The 21,472-nt window shown below is 41.8% G+C and overlaps 1 protein-coding gene across 1 annotated transcript in view; it reads left to right on the forward strand.

Moving 5' to 3' along the window:
• The window catches only part of SNX29 (sorting nexin 29), a 502,531-nt gene that overhangs the window by 158,289 nt on the left and 322,770 nt on the right, over window positions 1–21,472 (forward strand). The window lies entirely within an intron of this gene.

Below are 21,472 nucleotides of genomic sequence, written 5' to 3' on the forward strand. Positions count from 1 at the left end.
ACACTGATTTTATATCCTGTGACTTTGCTGAATTCATATGAGTTCTACCAATTTTTTGGTGGAATCTTTCAGGTTTCCTGTATAGATTATCATTTTGTCTGCACAGAGTGGAAGTTTGACTTCTTCCTTGCTGATTCGGATGCCTTTTCTTTTTATTGTCTGATTGCTGAGGCTAAGACTTCCAGTACTATGTTAAATAGTAATGGTGAGAATGGACATCCTTGTCTTGCTTCTGACTGTAGGGGAAAGGCTCTGAATTTTTTGCCATTGAAGATGATATTAGCTGTGGGTCTTTTGTATATGACCTTTATGATGTTGAGGTATGTTCCATCTGTCCCTACTTTGTTGAGTGTTTTTATCCAGAAAGGATGCTGTATTTTGTCAAATGCTTTTTGTGCATCTATTGACAGGATCATATGGTTCTTAAACTTTGTTTTGTTAACGTGGTGTTCCACGTTGATTTTTTGCAGATACTGAACCACCCCTGCAGCCCAGGAATAAATCCCACTTGATCATGGTGAATAATTCTTTTAATGTACTGTTGACTTCGATTTGCTCATATTTTATTGAGAATTTTTATTTCCATGTTGATTAGGGCTACTGGCCTGCAATTCTTCTTTTTAGTAGGGGAGGGAGAGGGAGAGAGAATCTGAAGCAGACTCCAAGCTGAGTGCAAAGCCCGAAGTCGGGCTTGATCCCATGACCTGAGCCAAAACCAGGAGTTGGATGTTTAATGGACTGAGCCACCCAGGCGCCCCTGTTGGGAGATTTTTGATTACTGATTCAATTTCTTTGCTGGTTATGATCTGTTCAAATTTTCTATTTCTTCCTGTTCCAGTTTTGGTAGTTTGTTTCTAGCAATTTGTCCATTCCTTCCCAATTGCCCAGTTTGTTGGCATATAATTTATCATAGTATAAATGTGTTGGTTGTGATATCTCCTCTTATATTTGTGCTTTTATCTATTTGGGTCCTTGCTCTTTTCTTTTCGATAAGTCTGGCTAAGGGTTTTATCACTTTTATTCTTCCAAAGAACCAGCTCTTAGTTTCACTGATTTGTTCTACTGTTTTTTGTTTGTTTGTTTGTTTCTATATAGTTTATTTCTGTTGTAATATTTATTATTTTCCCTTCTTCTGCTGGCTTTGGGTTTTATTTGCTGTTCCTTTTCTAGCTCCTTTAGGTGTAAGGTTAGGTTGTGTATTTGAGACTTTTCTTGCTTCTTGAGGTGGGCCTTGCAATATACTTCCGTCTTAGGGCTGCCTTTGCCACATCCCAAAGGGTTTGGACTGTTGTGTTTTCATTTGCATTCATGTGTTTTTTTAAATTAATTTCCTGGTTAACCCATGCATAATATTTTGTATTTTTTTTTCATCTCTTCATCTCTTGTTGCAGTCTTTGGTTTAAAATCTAGTTTGTCTGATGTAACTGGCTACTCCAGCTTTCTTTTGACGACGTCCATTAGCGTGGTAGATGGTTTTCCATCCCCTCACGTTCAATCTGCAGGTGTCTTTAGGTCTAAAATTAGTCTTTTGTAGGCAGCATAAAAATAGATCTTGTTTTTTTTTTTAATCCATTCTGAAACCCTATGTCTTTTGATTGGAGCATTTAGTCCATTTATATTCAGAGTGATTATTGAAAGAGATGAATTCAGTGTCATTGTGTTGTCTGTAGAGTTGGTATTTCTGGTGATGTTCTCTGGTCCTTTCTAGTCTTTGTTGCTTTGAGTGTTTTTTCCCCCACTCACAGAGTCCCCCTTAATATTTCTTGCAGGGCTGGTTTAGTGGTCATGAACTCCTTTACTTTTTTTTTTTTTTTTGGTCTAGGAAACTCTTTATCTCTCTTTCTATTCTGAATGACAGCCTTGGTGGATAAAGCATTCTTGGCTGCATATTTTTCCCATTCAGCATGTTAAATATTTCCTTTTATTCCTTTCTGGCCTGCTGAGTCTCTGTGGATAGATCTGCTGCAAACCTGATCTGTCTTCTCTTGTAGGTTTAGGTTTTTTTCCCCCTTCCTGCTTTTAGGATTCTTTCCTTGTCTATGTATTGTGTGAGTTTGACTATGATAAGCCTTGGCGATGGTCAGCTTTTGTTGAATTAATGGGAGTTCTCTGTGCTTGGATTTTGGTGTGTGTATGCTTCCCCATATTAGGGAAGTTTTAGCTGTAATCTGCTTGAATAAACGTTTTGCTCTCTTTTCATTTTCTGTGACTCTTAGGATACCAATGTTAGTCTGTTTTAATAAGTCGCTGAGTTCCCTAAGTCTGCCTTTGTGATCCATTACCTTTGTTTCCCTCTTCCTTTCAGTTCATTATTTTTCACGGTTTTATATTCTATATCACCGATTCCTCTGGTTTGTCCATCCTCATTTTTATGGCATCCATTTGAGTCTGCATCTCGGTTATAGCATTTTTAATTTCAGTTTGACTAGATTTTAGTTATTCTATCACTGCAGTAAGGGTTTCTCTAGTGTCTTCTATGCTTTCTTAAAGCCCAGCTAGTATCCTTAAAATTGTTTTTAAATTCTAGTTCAGACATCCTACTTATATTTGCATTGATTAAATCTGTGGCTGTCCTTTCTTCCTGTTCTTCCTTTGGGGTGAATTCCTCTGTCTTGTCATTTTGGAGGGGAGGGGAAAGGCAAAATAAAATAATTTTAAAAATCGAAAAAAACCCTAAAGTACAAAACAGAACTTAGATCCTGGGTGTGTTTTGGTCTGCTTGTTATAAGAAGCTTGTTAGAAAAGTAGAAAGAAAAAGAAAAAAATATATAATATATAAAATTAAAAAATGGCTCTGTATCCAATAAAAACAAACAAACAAACAAAAAACAAAGACAAAACAAAAAGAAACAGACCCCAAAAGATGCTGGATCCTGTTTCCCCTAGAGCTGAAGCTTTGCATCACTCTCTGATCAGTAGACTTAGTGTGGGTGAGAGGTTTGTGTTGGTCTTCTGGGGGAGGAGCCTGCTGTTCTGATTCTCAGGTGGAATTGCCCTATCCACTCTTTTTCTTAATAAAAGAATAAACACACACATGTTGTACATAACTTTTTTTTCTGAGATATTGGAAAAATGGTTTCAGTCATGGTGATTCTTTAGCCCTAATTCCTTCTACATTTATTTCCCAAGAATAAAGACTGTATCCTATATTACTATAATATTATGATGCCTGAGAAGGTAAATCTACAATATTTAACATACAGCCTGATGTGGGGGAAAAAAGGCAAAATGAAAAATTAAATTTTCTTCCTACAACCTATCGACAAGTCCTTGAAACAGGCAGAGTGACACTCCTTTAGGAACTCAGCTGCCTCGATGTTAATACATTGCCAAGAGCAAGAGGCAATTTTAGCCCGACCCACAGGATCCTTTGAGTCTTGTTTAAGATATAAAAAGTCTTTTAGGAACTTCCTTTATCTCTACCCCCAAGGTACATGTTGGTAGCCATCCCCCAAGCATATGACCCACTGATATACATCTGAAGGGTCTCATGACGAAGGTTTTATTAGACAGTTAAAAATGACCTTTTCCCAACAATAGCTAGCCCCCTCAAGGTCCTGGAAACCTTGCTTCCAAAATTCCTTAGAGACTTATGCACCTCTAACCCCTTGCCAACTTGGAAGTGTATAATGGGCCACTCCTCATGACCCTGGTGCAGCTCTTTCAGCCCACGGGTCCTGTCCCTGGGCTTTAATAAAATCACCTCTTTGCACCAAAGACATCTCAAGAATTTTTTCTTGGCCATCAGCTCCAGACCCCAACAACACTCCAAAATGACATCACTGCCCATAGTTCTATTCCTTTATTGTTCCTAAAGGTCTTTTTTTTTTTTTTTTTAAGTAATTACCCCCCCCTAGAGTCCGGTGCTAAATGAAGTGGATGCGTTCATTATCTTGGGTTGTTGTGTTGTCAGACCATCTTTGAGCATGAGTTCCATGCTGTGCAGTACATGCTGCATGTTGTGCACAGCCAAGTTCCTGCTTCTGAGGAGCTCCTGCCTACAAGCAGCCACGTTATAAACAAAAGCAAGGAAGTTTTGGACCTCCTAGAGCTTCCTGCTGGTTGCTGTATTCCTGAGTTGCAATCGCCTTTATAACAAAAGGCATCCAGTTCCCTCCTGGACTTGAAGACCACCGTGCCTCATCAGCTTCCTGGAATGCAAAGGATTTCATTCAGGTTTGGGCACTGACCTATATAAAGCCATCTTCAGAGCTTTCCAGGCACATTGTTCTGGCCTTCTGGAATTTTCTGGGAACCTGGAGGCCAGAGAACAGACACTGCTTATATTTAGTAGTGTCCTTCATAGTTTCTCAATAACTCATCCTCAAGGTGTGTGGAATTGAATATAGTAGAAAAATGTTTTCATCCAGTGGAGACAAGCAGCAGTGACAAGACAACTTGAAGGAGCCTCTTTGTGTGTTTTTTTATTTATTTTTATTTTTTGGTTTTGGTGTTTTTTCTTTTCTGCTCTGTCGACTTGCAGTCATTGTCTGTTCAGGGAAAATAATTGTGTTTCCTCAGAGATGTGTTTTAGTTGGCTACATCCTGTGGGCTGACTGTTCATGAAGGTGAATGTGCCTTTTTGAGCAGGCCAGTGAATGTTGTGCTGTGGTCACGAAACCATAAGCCGTCATGTAGGGAGGGCTGTTGGTATGAACCTGCACTTAAAACACTGTGGTAGCCTAAGTTTTATATCCCATCTTTGCTTTGACCCTGAAATTTCTGTCCCACAGCTGTTTCTGGAATTGGTCGGAGTGCCAGTGTTTATGTGTAGTGGGGCTGGGAGGGGGTGTCTCAAACTGGAATTCCTACAGGGGCCAAGTGGATAATGGAAGTGAAGAAAGCAGGGTTTAGGAGAGAATAGGCAGTGGGGGGACCCTTTGGGACACTAGACAGCACTTGTCCTACCTGAAGGAGCAGCCGGCTACTTGTTGCCACCCATGCGTGGCCCTGAGAGCCCGTAGGCCCTCTGTGGTCACACACGGGCTTTTTTCCAAGATAAGTTGAAACCTGGATCTTGGAGGAAATACCTTGATTTTTAATTACTTGTATCTAATAAAACCGCATCGCACGTGCACACACACACACATACCATTCATCCATCCATCCATCCATCTCCACCCCCTAACCCCTGAGGGTCAACAGAGCAGGTCTTCCAGCCAGACAGCCTTGTGTAGTAACCTTTGTCTTTCTCTCTCTCTTTCTGCTTCTCGGCCTCCATTGTTGTATTTTGTTGTTCCCTGTTAAATTTGGCTTTATTCATAGAGTCTCCATTTCCTGCCTGTGGTCTCAAGGGGCTGGGATTTGATGAGACTATTATGACTTATTCAAGAGCCAAATTGAGTTTTCTCCTTGGTATTCAGATGCAGGATGTGTCTGCCTCCCAAGGCTTTAGCAGTGGCAATAGCTCCTCCACAGACCATCAAAATCCCAGACGCCGCACCACCTTCCTGAAGGAGGGGGCCATTCTAGCACCCCACCCCCCCCCCCCCACCCCCCGCTTCCTCATAGGCAGGCTGCACAGTAATGGTGAGCATGCCCCCTCATGCCCAAATGCTGCTGGAAGTGTTGGCCAGGTTCAGCAACAGTGGTCCTGCTGGCCTTGGCACAAAGGAGGTAGGTAGGTTTCATGAATTGCAGCCCTCTGAACTATGATATTTATCAAAGTAATAGTACGAGCTGGGCCATGTTCCTCTCAGATCCTATTTAATGTGCTATATTTATATTTATAAAGCAACCTTTTCTGGCTTTTCAGCACCAATTATGAGCCATTTAACCCTTACAACCCTACTTAGTGGGTTGTTACTATAAACCCACTTTTTTTTTTTTTTAGCGCGGTTTTTTTTTTTTTTTTTTTTTTTTACACATCTTTTTACTTTGAAAAAATTTAAAAATTGCTGAAGAATTGCAAGAATAGTGGAAGGATTCCCGTGTACCTTTCAGCCAAATTAACTAGTTGTTAGCATTTTACCATATTTGAGGTAGATTTCTCTCTATCTACCTATAAAAACATTTTTCCTGATCATTTTTAAGTGCTGTGTTTCCTAAGAACAAGAGCATTTTCATAAATACCTATCGTGTATTGGTAAAATTCGGGAAATATATCACTGATGTGATCGTATGTGATGCCCGCATTCATATTTAACCAGTGAGGCCAATTAAGCCTTTTATGGCCATTTTCTTGGCCCAATCCAGAATCTGGTCCAGAATCTGGCATTGCATTGAACTCTTGCATCTGTTAAATCTCCCTTAATCTGGAGCCCTTCCACACTGTCTTTGTTTTTCATGACCTTGACTTGTGCATTCCTTTTCTGGCCAGTTGCTTTGTAGACCATCCCTCAGTCTGGGTTTGGCAGCTGTTGGTTCATGATTAGATTCAGGTTATGCATTTTTGACAGGACCTGAAGGGTTTTAAATCCAATTCCTCTTGGTCTAAGACAGGGACACTAACTGGCACATACACTTACGGTCTGATGTAGGGCAGAGCTTGGTACTGAGAGGTGCATGTGAAGGAGCTCTGGGGCCCTGGCCAGAACTTGGCTCACAGGTGGGTCTTGTTGGGCATGTGAGCTGGTTTTTTTGTTAGTTTGTTTTTCCTAAATTGTGAATCAGTGTTTTAAGACCTTAAAACTTGACAGAGAACTCCAGATTGTCAGCTGCTCTTGAACAGCTTGAAGATCTGTGACACTGGGGCCCCAGTCCCGTGTACCTGTTGTTGAGTCATAGATGTCCCCTGCAGACATGTGCGCTCTCCTGTGACTCCTACCTTCCCATGATGTGTGATGGGTATTTGATGTACGTTGCCCCTGCCTGCTTTCCTCCTGCATGTTACTCACCTGGCTCCTGTGGGTCTGCGATTCTGAGACCTCCAGAATAGCCCTGCAGTTAAGCTCTGTGTTCTGCTCCTGTACACGCTCAAGCATTCTTGTTGGGACCTTTTTCAGGGAACAGGTGGCTATTTCATAGCTGCTCCTTTTGCTCGTTCTTCCCTCTTGTGAGAGGTTGCCTTATTTGGCTCTATTTATTGTTATCCCCCTGCAGTGATACGGTTTGCATTCACTCTTTCTAAAGGTAGATTGTCACATGGAGGACCTCAGGGTGTCCTAAACTGGCTCCCCAGGAAGCCGAATTCAGTGAGATGCTCCTTCAGCTCCCAGTTAATGTGGGAAAGGCTCTATCCCTAGAGGGGCTGACACCAGCCTGGGGAAATCAGGCAAGTATTTTCTGAGGAGGTGAGGTTGAATTGGTGATTCATCCAATTAGCCTGGGGGACTAGGACTCTATATTGATGCCTGACGTTGAAATACTCCAGGGATGACTTGTGCATTATTGAAGGTCTTCCCTCTCCTTTCACTTCCGTGGAGAAAACCTTTTTCGGTTAGGAGACAATGATGGTAGAGCTCCTATTTATAATTTATGAATAATGATAACAGAAAAGAACAGCTAACATTTATGTAGTACTTATTTACCAGACACTTGATAGTTGCATTTATATACACACACACACACTTATTTTAATTGTGCCTGTAATTTCTGAAGCAGGTATTTCTATTCTCCCATTTTATAGGTGATAAACCAGAGCCCAGAGAGGTAAATGACTTGCCCAAGGTCACACAGGCAGAGCCAGCATTCATGTTAGGCCTGTTGGACCTCAAAGCAAACCCTTAAATGACCTAAAGGACAGAACTGAGCAGTAAGCTGCCTTAAGTCAGTGCCCTAAAGAAGTAACTCGAAAGAGTTTTGAGTGAGTGTAAATGACAGTCAAGTATGATTCGGCAATTAAGTTTGGAACCTTGTGATTTTCCTTTTGTGCTCAGGATATTTTGGGTGTGTGTCATCTGCAATTAATTACCTTTATGAGTTGCTGGAGTTGTTTGGGCTGTTTACCTGGCTCTGGATATGAAATGTGGGGCCAGTGTGCCATTCTGAGTGAAATTTACAAGGTGGCTAATGAGATGGGGCTTATAAAAGAAAGAGTGAAATGGTGGGAACAGGGAGCGAGCACTAAAAATCAAACAAGCTTTTTACTCTCCCCTCCTTCTTCAGGTGGCAGATGAGAAATCACACAGCTCAAGTCAGAGAACAGTCAAGGAGAAATGCAGACTTCGGGAATTCGGGCCCCCTTGGTAATCCTGGCCCTGTCTTACTAGAGAAAAATGGCTGGAAAGACAGAAGTAGTCAGATTTCTTTCTTTCTTTCTGATTTTATTCATTTGATAGAAAGCAGAGAGAGAGCACACAAATGGTGGAAAGGGGCAGAGGGAGAAGCAGGCTCCTCACTGAGCAAGGAGCCAGACGCGGGGCTTGATCCCAGGACCTTGAGATCATGACCTGAGCCAAAGGCAGATGCTCAACCCACTAAGCCACCCAGGCACCCCAGTAGTCAGATTTCTTGTGCACAGTAAGGGACCACTGCTTTCTGAACCACATTAGGGGGAGCATGATGGTGCCTCGGTGGGCTTTCACTCGGATCGGGTTGTGCTGGGAGAGTGCAGGGTAGCGAGTGGTTCTTGGGCTCAGGTGTGTCCCAGAAGTGACCTGGAAGCTGGTTAAAATGCAGATTCCAGACCTACTCCAGAGTGCAAATGTTGAGTTCTGCAGCAGGGCCTGGGAATCTGCTTTGAGGTAATTTTTTTTTTTTTTTTAACTTCTGAATATGTTTGTTTGCTAGGAACGGAACATTATTCTCCATAATGCATACAGTCATCCCAATCAGATAATTTACATTTTTACCATCTAGTCCTTTCTTCACATTCAGTCTTACCCTGATTTCCCAGTAATGGCCTTTCTTGTAAAATGATTGATTCCAGAATGACTTGTTGCATGTAATGTCTTCGGTCTGGAACAGTTTTTTCCCTGGACTTCTGTGACCTTGGCAGTTCTGAAGATGATCAGTCAGTTTATTTTGCAGAATGCCGCTCGGTTGGTTGGCTTATTGTTTCTGAGATGAGCTTTCAGTCCATGCATCTTGGTTATTAACATCACCAAGGCACTGCATGCTCCTCTCCGAGCATCCTAGCAGGTGGTGCATGGCTTCAATTTGTCCCATTACTGATGATGGGAATTGTGATCCCTTGATCACTGTGGTGTCTGCCACCCTTCTGTGCTGGGAACAACTTCCCCCTTTGTGGTTGTTCAGTATTTTGTGGATTGGTAGTTGGAGTCTATGTAAATATCTCATTATGCATTAAACTTTCCACTTACTTATTGCCAGGTTCATGGATTTCTGTTTTATTCAGTGGCTCATCATCCATTACTATCACCCTTTTGATAGTCTGATTGTCCTGGATTTGTCCAGAGGCACAGTTGGCTTCTGTGTCCTTTTGAAATGACCCCGTGAGTTCACATGGACACCCAGAATTCCAGTGCAACACCACACTGTTGACCTCCAGTCTTCTCACTTTATGTATTTGTTCCTTCCTTCTCTGAAGCAAGAACCCTGGCTCCCGCTGTCTGCATGTTTAGGTATTTATTTACTTTTGAGATTCCAGAGTTTTTATTTCTACTTATTTTTTTACTTTAAGTTTTTACTTTAATTCCAGTTAACATACAGTGTAATAGTTACTGTTCAGATGTGCAGGATAGTGATTCAACACTTCCATGCATCCCCCTGTGCTCATCATGACAAGGGCGCTCCTCAGTCCCCATCACCCGTTTCACCCATCCCCCACCCACCCACCTCCCCTCTGGTGACCATCACTTCTCTATAGTTAAGAATGTTTCTTGCTTTGACTCTTTGCTCTCTCTCTCTCTCTCTGTCTCTCGCATTTGTTTCTCTTTGCTTATTTGTTTCTTAAATTCCATGTGAGTGAAATCATGTGGTATTTGTCTTTCTCTGACTTATTTTGCTTAGCATTACACTCTAGCTCCATCCCCATCATTGCAAATAGCAAGATTTCATTCTTTTTTACGGCTGAATAATATTCCATTGTATATCCATCCCACACCCTCTTTATCTATTCATCAATCGATGGATACTTGGGGTGCTTCTATCTATTGGTTGTTCTAAGTAAAGCTGCTGTAAACATAGGCGTGTATTATCCCTTTGAATTAGTGTTTTTGTATTCTTTGGGTAAATACCCAGTAGGGTGATTCCTGGGTCTTAAGGTAGTTCTATTTTTTTTTTTTAAAGATTTATTTATTTATTTGTCAGGGAGGGAGGGAGGGAGGGAGAGGGAGTGGCAGGCAGAGAGAGAAGCAGGTTCCCTGCTGAACAAGGAGCCCGATGCGGGACTCAGTCCCAGGACCCTGGGATCATGACCCGAGCCAAAGGCAGACGCTTAACGGAGTGAGCCACTCAGGCGTCCCAAGGTAGTTCTATTTTTAATTTTTTGAGAAACCTCCGTACTGTTGCCCAGAGTGGCTGCACCAGTTTGTATTCCCACTAACAGTGCAAGAGGGTTCCCCTCTTGCCCACATCTGTTGTTTCTTGTGTTGTTAATTTTGGCCATTCTGACTGGTGTGAGGTGGTATCTCATTGTGGATTTGATTTGCATTTCCCTGATAAGTGATGATTATCTTTTCATGTGTCTGTTGGCTGTCTGGATGTCTTCTTTGGTAAAATGTCTGTTCATGTCTTCTGCCTGTTTTTTAATTGAATTACGTTGTTTTTGGGTGTTGAATTTAATAAGTTCTTTATATTGGATACTATTTTTGTGCCAGTACCATACTGTTTTGATTACTAGAGCTTTGTAATACAGCCTGAAGTCCAGAATTATGATGCTTCCAGCTTGCTTTACTTGTTCAAGGTTGCTTGGGGTATTCGGGGTCTTTTGTGGTTCCATACAAATTTTAGGATTGTTGGTTCTCGTTCTGTGAAAAATGCTGGAGGTATTTTTTTTTTTAAGATTTTATTATTTATTTATTTATTTGACAGAAAGAGAGATAGCGAGAGCAGGAACACAAGCCAGCAGGGGGGTGGTGGTGGGCGGAGAGGGAGAAGCAGGCTTCTGGCCGAGGAGGGAGCCCAATGTGGGACCCAATCCTAGGACCCTGGGATTATGGCCTGAGCCGAAGGTAGACGCTTAGTGACTGAGCCACCCAGGCACCCTATGCTGGAGGTATTTTGATAGGGATTGCATTAAATGTGTAGGTTGCTTTGGGTAGTATAGACATTTGAATAATACTTGTTCTTCCAATCCATGAGCATGGAATGTCTTTCCATTTCTTTATGTATTCAATTTCTTTTATCCGTGTTTTATAGTTTTCAGAGTACATGTCTTTAATCTCTTTGATAAGGTTTATTCCTAGGTATCTTACTATTTTTGGTGCAATGACAAATGGAATTGTTTTGTTAATTTCTCATTCTGCCACTTTATTATTGGTGTATAGAAATGCAACAGATTCTGTCCATTAATTTTTGTATCCTGCGACTTCAATTTGTTTATTGGTTCTAGCTGTTTTTTAGTGGAGTCTTTGATTTCTTTTTGTTTCTGATTGCTGTGGCTAGGACTTCCAGTATTATGTTGAATAAAAGTGGTGAGAGCAGACATCCCTGTCTTGTTCCTGACCTTAGAGGAAAAGCTCCATTTTTTTTCCCATTAAGGATGATGTTAGTTCCGGGTTTTTAAAAAATTTTATATTGTTATGTTAATCACCATACATTACATCATTAGTTTTTGATGTAGTGTTCCATGATTCGTTGCTTGCGTATAACACCCAGTGCTCCATGCAGAGCGTGCCCTCTTTAATACCCATCACCAGGCTAACCCATCCTCCCACCCCCCTCCCCTCTAGAACCCTCAGTTTGTTTTTCAGAGTCCATCCTCTCTCGTGGTTCGTCTCCCCCTCCGATTCCCCCCCTTCATTCTTCCCCTCCTGCTATCTTCTTCTTCTTCTTCTTTTTTTTTTTTAACATATATTGTATTATTTGTTTCAGAGGTACAGATCTGTGATTCAACAGTCTTGCGCAATTCACAGTGCTCACCATAGCACATACCCTCCCCAATGTCTAACACCCAGCCACCCCATCTCTCCCACTCCAGCAACCCTCAGTTTGTTTCCTGAGATTAAGAATTCCTCATATCAGTGAGGTCATATGATACATGTCTTTCTCTGATTGACTTATTTCGCTCAGCATAACACCCTCCAGTTCCATCCACGTCGTTGCAAATGGCAAGCTCTCATTCCTTTTGATGGCTGCATAATATTCCATTGTGTGTGTGTGTGTGTGTGTGTATATATATATCTATATCTATCTATATATATACCACATCTTCTTTATCCATTCATCTGTCGATGGACATCTTGGCTCTTTCCACAGTTTGGCTATTGTGGACATTGCTGCTGTAAACATGGGGGATGTGCTTATTTGTTTCTTTGGAAACACGTACCCCTTTGGATCCCTGCATTTGTATTTTTGGGGTAAATACCCAGTAGTGCAGTTGCTGGGTCGTATGGTAGCTCTATTTTCAACTTTTTGAGGAACCTCCATACTGTTTTCCAGAGTGGTTGCACCAGCTTGCATTCCCACCAACAGTGTAGGAGGGTTCCCCTTTCTCCGCATCCCCGCCAACATCTGTCATTTCCTGACTTGTTAATTTTAGCCATTCTGACTGGTGTGAGGTGATATCTCATTGAGGTTTTGATTTGGATTTTCCTGATGCCGAGCGATGTTGAGCACTTTTTCATGAGTCTTTTGGCCATTTGGATGTCTTCTTTGGACAGATGTCTGTTCATGTCTTCTGCCCATTTCTTGATTGGATCATTTGTTCTTTGGGTGTTGAGCTTAAGAAGTTCTTTATAGATTTTGGATACTAGCCCTTTATCTGATATGTCATTTGCAAATATCTTTTCCCATAGGTCCGGGTTTTTGATAAATGGCCATGATTATGTTGAGGTATTCTCCCTCTAAACCTATTTTGTTGAGGGTTTTTATCATGAATGGATATTGTATTATGTTAAATGCTTTTTCTGCATCTGTTGAAATGATCCTGTGGTTCTTATCCTTTTTTCTATTGATGTGATGTATTCCACTGATCTGTGAAATTGAACCACCCTTGCTTCTCAGGAATAAATCCCCCCTTGATTGTGGTCAATAATTTTTTAAATGTATTGTTGAATTTGGTTTGCTAGTATTTTATTGAGTATTTGCATCTATGTTCACCAGGGATATTGGCCTGTGGGTGGTGTTTTGTTTTGTTTTGTTTTTTGTGTGTGGTGTTTTTAGTGTCTTTATCTTGTTTTGGTATCAGAGTAATGCTGGCCTCATAGAGTGAATTTGTAAGTTTCCCTTCCTTTTCTGTTTCTTGGAATACTTTAAAAGAGTAGCATTCTTTAAATATTTGGTAGAATTCGCCTGTGAAGCCATCTGGTCCTGGACTTTTGTTTGTTGGAAGCTTTTTTTTTTTTTTTTTTTTTTATTGACTCAATTTCTTTGTTGGTATTGGTCTGTTCTCATTTTCTATTTCTTCTGGTTTCAGTTTTGGTAGTTTATATGTTTGTAGGAATTTATCCATTTCTTCCAGGTTGTCCACTTTGTTGGCATATAGTTTTTCATGGTATTCTCTTATGATTGTTTGTATTTCTGTGATGTTGGTTGTTTCTTCTCTCTCATTGTGATTTTATTTGAGTCTTTATTCTTGATAAGTCTTGCTAGAGTTTATCATTTTATTGATTTTTTTTTTCAACGAATCAGCTCTTGGTTTCATTGATCTGTTCTCTTGTTTGTTTAGTTTATCATTTATTTCTGCTCTAATATTTATTATTTCCTTCCTTCTGGTGATTTTATGTTCTTTTTCTAGTTCCTTTAGGTAATAAGGTTAAGTTTTTTGAGATTTTTCTTGTTTCTTGAGGTCAGCCTGTATTGCTGTATACTTCCCTCTTAGAATCACTTTGGCTGCATCCGAGAGATTTTGGACCATTTTAATTTTCATTTGTTTCTGTGGACTTTTTAAATTCTGTTTCCTGGTTGATCTGTTCATTGTGTAATAGCATGTTATTTAACCTCATGTTTTGGTGGTCTTTCCCAATTTTTTTCTTGTGGTTGACTGTGAGTTTCATAGTGTTGTGGTCAGAAAATAGGCATGGTGTTATCGACCTTCTTGAAGTTGTTGAGGTTTATTTTGTGAGATAATACATGATCTGTTCTGGAGAATGTTCCATGTGCACTTACAAAGAATGTGTATTTTGCTGTTTGAGGATGGAATGTTTAGAAGATGTCTATTAAATCCATCTGTTGTAGTGTGTCATTCAAAGCCACTGTTTCCTTGTTGATGTTCTTTTTAGATGACCTGTCCATTTCTGTGAGAAGGGTGTTAAAGTCCCCTATTATTATTGTTATTATCAATTAGTTTCTTCATGTTTGTTATTAACTATTTTAAGTATTTAGGAGCTCCTATGTTGGGTGCATAAATAATTAAAATTGTTAGATCCTCTTGTTGGATTGTCCCCTTTATTATAATAGAGTGTCCTTCTTTGTTATAGTCTTTGTTTTAAAGTCTATTTTCACTGACATAAGTATTGCTACTATGGCTGTCTTTTGACATCCATTTGCGTGATAGAAGTTTCTCCATTCTCTCCCTTTCCATCTGCAGGTATCTTTAGGTCTAAAATGGCTTTCCATCTGCAGGTATCTTTAGGTCTAAAATGGCTTTCCATCTGCAGGTATCTTTAGGTCTAAAATGGTTCTCTTGTAGGCAGCATATAGCTGGGTCTTGTTTGTTTGTTTTTTAATCTGTTCTGTTTTAATTGGAGCATTTAGTCCATTTACATTAAAGCAAGTATTGATAGATATGTATGTGTTGCCATTTTATTATTTGTTTTGTCGTTGTTTCTAAAGATTTTTTCTGATGCTTTCTTGTTGCCCTCTCTTCCAAGGTTTGCTGATTTTTCTTTAGTGATATATTTGGGTTTCTGTCTTTCTTATTCTTGGCATATTTATTAGTGGTTTTTGATACATGGTTACCATTAGGTTTGTGTATAATGTCTTGTGTGTATAGTAGTCTGTATTAAGTTGATGGTTATTTACCTTTGAACCCATTCTTTTCTACTCTCCTCCCCACATTTTAGCTATGTGGTTAAATTTTATGTCTATTTTTTGTGGGTTCCTTGCTTGATTTTTTTTTTTTTAACAGAAATACTCAATTTTTCCTGCTTTTGTGTTTCCTGCCTCTATACTGTCACTTTTCATCTCTCCTTTGCACTCAAAGAGTCCCTTTTAATATTTCTTGCAGGGCTGGTTCAGTGGTCATGAACTCTTTTAGTTTTCATCTGGGAAGCTCTTCATCTCTCCTTCTATTCTAAATGATAGCCTTGCTGGACAGAGTATTCCTGGCTGCAGATTTTTCCCATTCAGCACCTTGAATATATCATGCCCCTGCCTTCTGGCCTGCCAAGTTTCTGTTAAGAAATTTCATGCTAGCCTTATGGGTTTTCCCTTGTAAGTTAAGATCTTGTTGCCTCTAAATTTTTTTCTTTATTACTATATTTTGCAAATATAATTACAATATATCTTGGTATTCTGACTCTGTTGGGGGTTCTCTGTGCTTCCTGGATCTGGGTATCTGTTTCCTTCCCCAGATGAGGGAAGTTTTCAGCTCTTGTTTCTTCAAATTTTCTGTCCCCATTTCTCTATCTTCTTCTTCTGGGACTCAGATAATATAAACATTATTAGGTTTGATGGAGTCTTTGAGTTCCCTAAGTCTATCCTTGTTTTGCATAATTCTTTTCTCTGTTTTGTTTGGCTTGAGTACTTTCCATTACTTTGTCTTCTAGGTCATTAATTCATTCCTCTGCCTGGGCTGTGTGGCTGGGGGCACACAGCTGGGTCCAAGGCAGTGGTAGTGCGTAGGGGCAGCTGTGCACCTGGTTGGCTTGTTGGGGCACCTGGGTGGCTTTAACAAAGTTTGCCCTGAGTCCAGGGCAAGGCCAGCAGGCTTGAAGTGGGTGAGTCCTTGGAGAACTTGTGGGTGTGGTGCAGCACTAGGGGGTTAGGTAGCAAGTGTCTGTGCACCTCGCCTCCTGCAGGTGTCTCTGCTTGTATGCTGGCAGATGGGGGAGGAAAATGGCAGCTGCTAGCTCCCTCATTTTCAGAGCAGTCCCCCGACAGGCTCAGAAGTCCATATGAACAGATGCCTCCTCTTTGCCCCCTGTGTTGTATAAACTGCTGTGGTTAGGTTGTGTTTCTGCCCAGGCTGCTGTCTCTTTAAGGGCAGCTTCCTGGCTATCACTTGACCTCCAGGCTCAGCCAAGGCTGAGTCAGCTGAACTCCAAAACAAACTCTGGGAATTCAGCCTTTATGGTTTGTAAACCCAAAAGTTGCAGGGCATTAGTCTTCCCTGTGTGGGGGTTTGTTTTTCTGCTCTCTCTGCTCATGCAGCTCCCTCCTTCCTGCAGACTCCCTTCCTCTGCCTTTCTCACCTCTCAGATGCAGTTTGTTGTCTGTATTTAGTGGGGAAGTTTGTTCTGCCAGTCCTGGGGTCACTCTCCCCTTTACTGATTTGGATGTGGATGATATATAGGTCAAAACATGGGACAGGGTGAGCTCAGGGTCCTCATGCATACTCTGCCATCTCAGGATATCAGGCTATATTTAGTTACTTCATCATTGCCCCTATATGTAACTGGTTTCCAGTGGCTTTGGCAGGATTGGTTCAGGAAGAGCAGGGCTGGGAGATACCTTCTTTCTGATTAAGCTCCTCCAGCTGATTCTCCTATAGGGATCCTCTATCCTCTGACCACCTTGGAAGAACTCTGGCCTGTTGCAGACTGTGGACTTTGGAGTTGCCTAGATACCAATCTTGTTTCCATGCCTGGGTGACCTTGGCTAATCTCCAACCCTGCTGAGCTTCCCTGTCCTCATTTGGTCAAGTTTGGACAGTAGTAATACTAGTATTTTGAAAGGACTGAAACAAGAGAAAGAGGATTTCCTCAAGATCTTATAGTCTAGATGGGGGTGATGAGCACAGGCTAGGGGTATTAACATATTTTACTTGTTGGGAGGGAAGCTTCTCTAGGGTATGGTGGGAGCAGAAGAGGGGGGTGGTCACAAACCCCTGGTGGTGGAGGAAGGGCTTCAGAGAGAACATGCCTTTGAAGAGACTGCTGTAAAACTTGGGGGTGTTTACCAGGACAGATGGGAGAGTTGTGGAGAGAGGGTCAGATCAGCCTTGGGAAGGCGCAGGTGTCGGGAGGAGCCTGGCTGGTGTGGGTGACAGTGATGAGCTGATGGCCAAATCCCAGAGCTGGCTGGGGTTCTTTGTGGCTGGTGATCTGATAGTTTTTCCCCCTCCCCTTGTATTAGCGGGTAGTGGTATTTCCTTGAGTTTGGAGAGTTCTTTATATATATTTAGATACAAGTCTTCTGTTGTCTGTATGATTTATAAGTATTTTCTCCCAGTCTGCAGTTTGTCTTTTCATGCTCTTGACAATGTCTTTTGCAGAGCAAATCTGGTTTAACATTTTTTTTCTATTACAAATCATGCTTTTGGTGTTAAATCTAAGAACTGTGTGCCTAACCCAGCTTAGGCATGCAGATTTTCTGAAATGTTTTGCATTTATCTGTCATACAGTTTGGGTTAATATTTGTATAAGGTGTGAGGTATCAGTTGAAGTTGACTTTTCTGCTTATGGTTGTGCACCTGTTCTGAAACCAAGTGTTGAAGAGACCATCCTTTCTCCTGAGTTGTCTTTGTACTATAGTCAGAAGTTACCTGGGGGCGCCTGGGTGGCTCAGTTGGTTGAGTGACTGCCTTCGGCTCAGGTCATGATCCTGGAGTCCCGGGATCGAGTCCCACATCAGGCTCCCTGCTCGGCGGGGAGTCTGCTTCTCCCTCTGACCCTCCTCCCTCTCATGCTCTCTGTCTCTCATTCTCTCTCTCTCAAATAAATAAAATCTTAAGAAGTTACCTGGCCAGGGGTGCCTGGCTGGCTCAGTCAGTGGAGCATGTGACTCTTGGTCTCGGGGTTATAAGTTTGAGTCCCATGTTGGGTGTACAGATTACTTAAAATCTTAAAAAAAAAAAAAAAAGTTAGCCAGATTTGTGAGTTTATTTCTGGACTCTTGGTTCTGTTCTGTTGGTCTGTGTCATTTTGCAATACTCCATTCCTTGACTGCTGTACCTTTATAGAAAGTCTTAAAATTGGGTAGTATGAGTCCTCCAAAATTGTGCTTCTATTTCAAAATGATTTTGGTTATTGTAGTTTCTTTGCCTTTCCATACAAATTTTAGAATCAGCTAATGCATATCTATGGAAAAAAGCCTGGGATTTTGATTGGACTTGCATGAAATCTATGGATCAGTTTAATTGACATCCTATTTTGAGTCTGCCAATCCATGAACCTGATAATTCTTGCATATGTAGTTACATTTTGATTTCTTTCATCAGTGTTTTATAGTTTTCAGTATCCATATCCTGCACATTTTTTTATTGGATTTACACCTATGAGTTTCACCTTCTGGAGCTATGATGGATAACTCTTACGATTTTGCTTTTTAATTGTTTATTGCTAATGTGTGGAAATACAGTTTTTGCATCTGACCTTTAAAAGCTCATTCTTAGAGATTTTTTTAGATTCTTGGGATTTTAGGTGTAGAAAATCCTGTCACCTGCTAGTAGGGGACAATTTAGTTCTTCCTTTCCTATCTGGATGCCCTCTTTTTGGCCTTAGTGCACTGGATAGAACTTCTACTTCTGTGCTCAGTGGGAGTGTTGAGAGCAACTTCCTTGACTTGTTCTCCAACTTCTGGGAAACCATTCAGTCTTTCACCACTAAGTGTGATGCTAGATGGAGGTGTTCTTCCCTGCCCACCCCCACGCCCCCCGTGTTAGATCTAACCTTACTCTTTTTTTTTTTTTAATTTTTTAAAAAAGATTTATTTGTCCGAGAGAGAGAGAGTGCGAGCACACAAGCAGGGGGAGGGGCAGAGGGAGAGGGAGAAGCAGGTTCTCCACTGAGCAGGGAGCCCCATATGGGGCTCCATCCCAGGACCATGGGATCATGACCTGAGCTGAAAGGAAGACACTTAACCAACTGAGCCACACAGGCGTCCTGATCTAACCTTACTCTTACATTCCTCCACACTCCCCCCTGCCCCCGCCCCAGTTCACTGATAAAGTATATTGATGGAAAACTTGAAAATGTCTCCTAATTCCATCATTTCAGATATGAACACTGCTAACGTTGTTTATATATTCCTATTGTAAATTGACAGCAAACTGTACATAAGGGGCTATGGTAGGTCAGCTACCTTTGTATTCTGCTGCTTTCACATAATGGTACGTTACAAATGTTCCTCCACGTGAAACATGCATACTTCTCTCAGCTGTGACAGCTCCAGAGTATCTTGTTGTAGGTGGATGCACCGTAATTTATCCACTCCCCTACCTGGCATTTAGTTTGTAACCAGTTCCTTTCCAATATATTCACTGCATCCTCATGTATGTGTTATGAGACTTCTCCTCATTTATAGACTTTGGCTTCCTGGAAGTGGAGTTGGTGGGTCAGAAGGTGTCCTGTTCTTGAGGCTGTTGATTCCTATTTCCTAAAGTTCACCTCTGACCAGCCACTTCCACTCGTGAGATGTGTGGTGTGATGGGTGGCAGAGGTTTGTACTGTGCGACTCTTGGAGAGTCATTCCCCTCTGAGCAAAGCTAGTTGGTTGGGAGAGACCTGTTCACATTTGCCCAGGAGTCGAACCAGCCAAAGGAATCTGCAGACCCATGCTTACCAGCCCTCATTGTTCAGTGCGATCTTGCAGGGCTTTGAGTTGTCGACTGTGTACATGTGCTTAATTAATTCCCTAAAGGTATATGGAACAACGTGAGACCTTGGAATTAAGGGCTATGGGTTTGAATCTCAGGTTTGATTCCCTGGGCCGCTGCTTTTCCATCTGCAAAACGGGTACAGTAAAACCATCCTCCTGAGGTACTGGTGACCATGTGTGTGACAGAGTCAAAGAACAAGGACTTGGAGATGTTTACTTGTGAATTGTGACCCTGCCTTGAACCCTGTGATTCTGGGTGGGGGTGGGGTGTGCTGCTTAACCTCTAGCAGAGTCCGTTTCTTCATCTGTAAAATGAAAGGAAATAAAATTGGGGGATAAGACCAACCCTTCTTGCAGGGTTGCAGTGCAGACTACACAGAGCCTGTGTGCACCATCCCTGACATGGAGTCCCCCATGCAGAGGCAGACCCTGATGCGTCATAGATGGAAGAGGGGCTTGCCTACTAAATGTGTAGGCATCTTTGGAGTGAGGCACAGCTTTTACCTCTAGGAAGTCTTGGCCCTAAGCTGTTTTTCCCTTCTTAGCTACCATGGAGGAATTTCAAGGAAAGCCTAAAGCTCCCAAGTGCCCACCTCTGCCACAGTCCACACGGGCCACATTTTTCTAAGAAAAACTTCGTTCTTTGCCACTAAAATTGGTCTCCCAGTCTTAGGGGGTTGTGTCCAATCTGAAAAAGCAGCATTTCACCAACTGTAGTAGCCAGTGTGCATGAATACATCGAAGGCTCTGGGAAGCTCTGGGGCGGTGGGGGGCGGGGGAGAGAATGAAGGTGTTCAGCGCATCTCTCCCTGACTGTGTCTACCTGTAATCCCCATCGTCCTCTTTCCACGGCCTTTTGTCACCCCCTCGAATGCAGTTTAGGAAGTGCACTTTAAAATACCTTGTCTGTATACCTTTATTTTAAAGCAAAGATTCTCTGCCCCAGATTTTGGTCACTGCACCAGCCTTATGGTTTGGGCCACACCTGTGTCCCACCTGCATTATTCTCTTTTCAGTGTTCTTTCAGTCCATTTTTGAAAGGCTTTGAACTTCTTTTCAAAAGAGTCTTTATATCACAGCAATATATGGAAAATCAGTTTCTAAAAAATCTAGAAGAGTATCTCAGTGTTTAAAAAAAATAAAAAGATTGGTAAACCTCTAAAATGATCTTGGGAATATACCACATTTGGAAGATTCTGTTTAAGTTCATTCGCTGTGTGTGTTTCTCCTCTTTGATGGAACTGTGAGGAAGTTAGCTCCCACCGCCCTTGAGAGTGGAGAGCACTGGAAAAGTACTCAAGGGTGAGTGGGGGAGGGGGATTCCTGCAAATTTATCTCGGTGAGGTTGGTTTCTTGCTGCAGTTGCTTGGGCCATGACAGACCGGGTCTGCCTGACAGAACCTCTCCCCATTCCTCCTTGTTCTGTGGTTTCCTCATCATTGCCCTTGTGATGGCTGAAGGTACCCCTAGTTACTTGGAGGCAGATGGGTGAGTTACAGCTGAAAGACCAGATTCTTGGAGAGGTGCTAGCCTTGGTAGGTGGATCACTGACTGGTCCCAAATGGGGTGAGAAGCGCCCAGCTGCATCTGGAGCAGGAATGATTACGCTCTGGTGGACAGGGAGAAAGCGGTCGGACCCTCAGGACTTGCTGGTGGCCCATGTTAATGGAAGGTCTGAGTGTAGGCAGTTCTTAGCAACAATAGCATCCCTGCCCCCAAACTTTCTAGATGGTTTTTTAGATGGTCGGTCAGGGTTTGTTATTAAATC

This window comes from Neomonachus schauinslandi, chromosome 5 (assembly GCF_002201575.2).
Source record: "Neomonachus schauinslandi chromosome 5, ASM220157v2, whole genome shotgun sequence".
NCBI lineage: Eukaryota > Metazoa > Chordata > Mammalia > Carnivora > Phocidae > Neomonachus > Neomonachus schauinslandi.